Source organism: Dama dama, chromosome 14, assembly GCF_033118175.1.
Source record: "Dama dama isolate Ldn47 chromosome 14, ASM3311817v1, whole genome shotgun sequence".
In the NCBI taxonomy this organism is placed as follows: Eukaryota; Metazoa; Chordata; class Mammalia; order Artiodactyla; family Cervidae; genus Dama; species Dama dama.
In genome coordinates, this window is record NC_083694.1 from 51,248,202 (window position 1) to 51,252,953 (window position 4,752).

Below are 4,752 nucleotides of genomic sequence, written 5' to 3' on the forward strand. Positions count from 1 at the left end.
TGATGATATTTTTAATAAAAAATATCTGTAAATTTATTTTTTGAAATGTAAAATACTTTTTTGTGTACACCTGACATTCATGTAGGAACATTTTTTCAAATTTGCTATTCTCTGTAACTGTGGTAACAGGATGGAGGCTGTGTTGCTCCACATGACAGTCCTCTTCCCATAGACTAAATGATCATCTGAAAGTCTTCCCCAAATAAAGTTTGGAGTCAACTTTCAGGCTCTTGGTAACCACTTCCCAGTGGGACATGAATTAAACAAAGAAGTGCTTGGATCTGAATGTGCTAGTGGTTGAGATGCTTGTTACTGAAACCAGTAGGGAAAAAACTACAGCTTTGTGCCCAGTGAACCTGCAGTATCAAAAGGAACAACTGAAGGGCTTCCACCCTTGCCAGTGCATAGACCTTGGCCCTGCATAGATTCTTCTGAAGGGTTGGGAGACAGTCTGTGGTGTGCTTACATTTGCCCTGAAATGGATGCTTTGTTGCTTGGCAGTTTCCACAGGATTCCTCTTGGCGAAGAGTCAGAATGAATGTCCCAACCCCACCCAGACTCCTGGACCTTGCAAGAACAAGCCTGCTGAGGGATGAGGACTCAATCATTTCTGCTCTGGAGTTTCTACCCATGGAGCTCTTCCCACCCCTATTCGTGGAAGCATTCCAAGGGTGACACATTGAGACCCTGAAGGCCATGGTGCAAGCCTGGCCCTTTGTCTGCCTGCCTCTGGGGGCCCTGATTGACCTGCCTCATGTGGGGCCCCTACAAGCAGTGCTGGAAGCACTTGACATCCTGCTTGCCCAGAAGGTTCACTCAAGGTGAGCCTGACTTGGGGGACCTGGTAGAATCCTGGGTGTCCAAGAGAAGACAGCTGGGGTGAGGGAATGTGGGTAGAAAGGGATGGACCGGAGGGTTCTGAAGATGGAAATGAAGAAGGCTTGACTCACTAAGGGAAATGCCTCTGGAAGGATAAGGGTGCCTGTAATGAACAGGAGGCTGAAATATCATGTACTTCTCCTCTTAGTGATCCTTAAAGTTACTAGAAGTGAAGATTCAGAGAGGACAAGAAATGAAAGTGAGATGGAAGAAAGTGAGTCAGAGAGGGAAGAGGGCAAGACAGCAGGTGACATCAGTAATCTGAAGTTACAGCAGAGGGAAGCAGTGTGAGCTTAATTTTTGTGGCTATTTTTTCTTTCTAGGTGGATTTTAATGCATCTCTATCAATCTCCTTTTTCTCTACAGGAGGTGCAAACTGTGGGTGCTATATTTGCGGGACATTGGTCATAAATTCTGGAGCATGTGGTCTGGAGCCAACAATCATGGATGCAAAAACTCAGGAAGAGCACCAGTGATTGAACCCAGCTCAATAACAAAGAAGCACTTGGCGCCATTGAGGGTTTTCACAGACCTTTCCCTGAAAAAGAGGACCCTGAATAACTTCCTCACCTACCTTCTCCGGTGGGTGGAGCATAGAAAAGCTTTCATACATCTGTGCTTTAAGAAGCTGAAGATCTTTTCAATGTCAATGGAAAATATTGTGAAGGTCCTGCGCTTGGTGCAGCTGGACTGTACCCAGGAGGTGCAGGTGAATTGCACCTGGCATCTGTCCCCCCTGGCCACATTTGCTCTTTCCTGGGCCACATGAGTAATCTGCAAAGACTCCTTCTCTTCCCTGTCTATGTGCCTGTCTTCAGGAAGCAGGATCGGGATCACATTGTGCAAATTACCTCCCAGTTCCTGAGGCTGGGCCACCTCCGGGATCTTCATCTGGACTCTCCCTCCTTTCTTGAAGGCTGCCTGGACCAGATGCTCAGGTGAGTGTGCACCACTGTCTGGGTAACACTGAACATAACATTAGAATGTCAAAGTCACTGTCGCCTGAAGGGTGGTGTCCCAAGACCACGAAAATAAAGATTGCATGCTAAACTGTTATAGTGACTCTTGAAAGGGACATATTGCTGTGAAGGTACAGATTATTGACTGGGATGCTTGGATCTAGCCCTGGAAGGTTTGTAATTTCTTCATTCGGCAAAGGTGTTTATGTTCAAATGACTTCAAAGTAGAGGAAATAAACGAGACTCTGTGGGGGAATCACATCAGAGCAGAGCATTTCTGAAGAGAAGCTCTATGCTCACCAGGATTGTGACCACAACAAGCTTGTCTTAAACTATCTGTCTGTATAACTTGTTTTCTGTGCTCCAGACAAGGTAATTAATATAAGGGAAAATGATGGTTCTGGGGATTATGTTAATCCAGCTGAGCCAAATGGATAATAAAAAGTGATGGAAAGTTTGTAGATGATCCAGGAATGTAAATGAGCCCATTAGACTGGCATCACATTTGATGCTGTAGAATCTTGTGTAAGTTTATTCTTTATTAATTTCTCTCTAGATCCACACCTGGCCAAAGATATAGGCATCTGGAGCCCAAAGTTGGATTGAAGGAATCCCTAGATGAAATAATTTTTTATTTCATTCACCTAGCAATAAAATTCAGTGACAACCACCCTTGATTGAGGCTCTGTGTCAGGATCTCCTCTGAGCATGTTCTAGTGCATTCCATTATACTCATTCATCCTCATAAGGAAGTGGAGTGTGTTGTATTCTGCTTGAAAGATGAGGGAGAGAACTTTCAAGATTCTGTGAGACTCAATCACGTAGTGAAGGTAACAGGACTGAGCCTAGATTGAGACTGGGCAATCAGTGTATTGCCCCTCATCAGATGATCAGACTTAACTCTTGCCCTGAAGAAACCATTTGCCTATCACATGTAGCCACCATGGGGCTTCCCAGGTGGCACTAGTGTAAAGAAACTTCCTGCCAGTGCAGGAGACACAAGAGACTCGGGTTGGATTCCTGGGTCAGGAAGGTACCCTGGGGAAGGAAACAGCAATCCATTCCAGTATTCTTGCCTGGGAAACGGCATGGACAGAAGAGCCTGGTATCTCTACAGTCCATAGTGTCACCAAGAGTCAGACTCGGCTCAGCAACTGAGTACCACACCGCCATGTAGCCACCTGGCACCCAATTTCCAAGAACTAATTGTTTGGTTTCTCCCCAGGTGCCTGAAGACCACCTTGTACAACCTCTCTATGACTAACTGCTGACTTACAGAATCAGACTTGATCCACTTGTCCCAGTGCCCGAACATCTGTCAGCTAAAAAGCCTGGAAATGGTTGGCGTCACCCAAGACTGATTTTAGTCCTGAACTGCTCCAAGTTCTGCTGGAGAAAGTTGCAGTCACCATCCAGGAACTGTACCTAGACCAGTGTGGGATCAGGAACTCCCAGTTTGAGGCCATCCTGCCTGCCCTGAGCCGCTGCTCCCAGCTCAGGTCCTTCAGCCTGTGTGGGAACCTCCCGTCCACGGCCGTCATGGAGAAGCTGCAACACACCACTGGGCTGCCCTGTTTAAGTCAGGAGTGGTATCCTGCCCCTCAGGAGAGTTACAGCCCACAGGGTGTCCCCCTGGAAGGCAGACTTGCTCACCTTCATACTCAGCTGTTAGAGATTCTGAGAGACTTAGGCCAGCCCAGGATCATCAGGATTTTCCTAAGTCCCTGTCCTCACAATGGTGATGACTTATGTCATCATTTGGAGCCCATTATATACAGCTATACTATCCCTGCCTAGATGGTCGCCTCCATGAAAAGCTTTCTTCTGGGCACTGGGAAACAGAAATCTAGGACATGTGTACTTCATAACATGAAAATCTATGGTTTCAGATATCAGCTCAATGTGAATGGGCAAAGAAAATATGATCCAGTGGAAGTTCAAGATTGTAGGGGGAAATGTAGACTCTGGAAAATGATGGGACTTTCAATGACATAGATTAAATAGCATAAGAATACTGAATGTAATTTTCTGAGTATACTTGTGATGTACATGTTGACGTTATCCTTGGGTGCATGATTGTAAAGAAATGGTCAGAAATAAAGAAATCTTCAGTATATATGGACTAGTGCCCTCCATGATACAGATCATTTTCTCTGTTTTCACCTCAAGATCTTTAGTTACTGATAAAAGAAAACACACTGAATAATCCATGATCTGAAACCTTACTATTCCCACTAGTTTTCCATTCTGCCTTGGATTCAGTATTTATATAAAGCTACCAATGAACTATAGTTCACCTAAGCTGCTTTACGGAGAAGGCAATGGCAACCCACTCCAGTACTCTTGCCTGGAAAATCCCATGGACAGAGGAGCCTGGTAGACTGCAGTCCATGGGGTCGCAAAGAGTCAGACACGACTGAGCAACTTCCCTTTCACTTTTCACTTTCACGCACTGGGAAAGAAAAGGGCAACCCACTCCAGTGAGATTTGCTGAAGGCCAAGTTTTGTCTGACCACCTGATAATGATCATTATCCAGAATTCCTAGTCTCATTTAAGCCCAAGTCCTCTAACCTTCACAGTATGACTAGGTCAAGTTCACAGAACCTGGAAATCTCTCTTTCTTCATCTATGTGGCAGAGTAAAACACATTCCACTTCCTTATAAGGATGAATAAGATAATAGAATGGACTAGAACAAGCTCACAGCGGAGCTGACATCTTGTCTCAATCAACAATGGACATCACGAATGTTAATAGTAAGAGACATACTTAAAATGCTTCCTACTCAGACTTCCTTCCACCCATGCTTGGGCCCCAGGCATCCATACCCAGAAGCCAGGTGAGGCTTCTGGGTGACATGCATAGAGGACCAACCTGGGCATGTACCCACAACATCTCCCAAAGATGGCAGTTT

At 45.3% G+C, this 4,752-nt stretch overlaps 1 pseudogene; it reads left to right on the forward strand.

Moving 5' to 3' along the window:
• The first annotated feature begins 534 nt into the window (after positions 1-534).
• Positions 535-3,635, forward strand: LOC133068866 (PRAME family member 12-like; annotated as a pseudogene).
• The last annotated feature ends 1,117 nt before the right edge of the window (positions 3,636-4,752 follow it).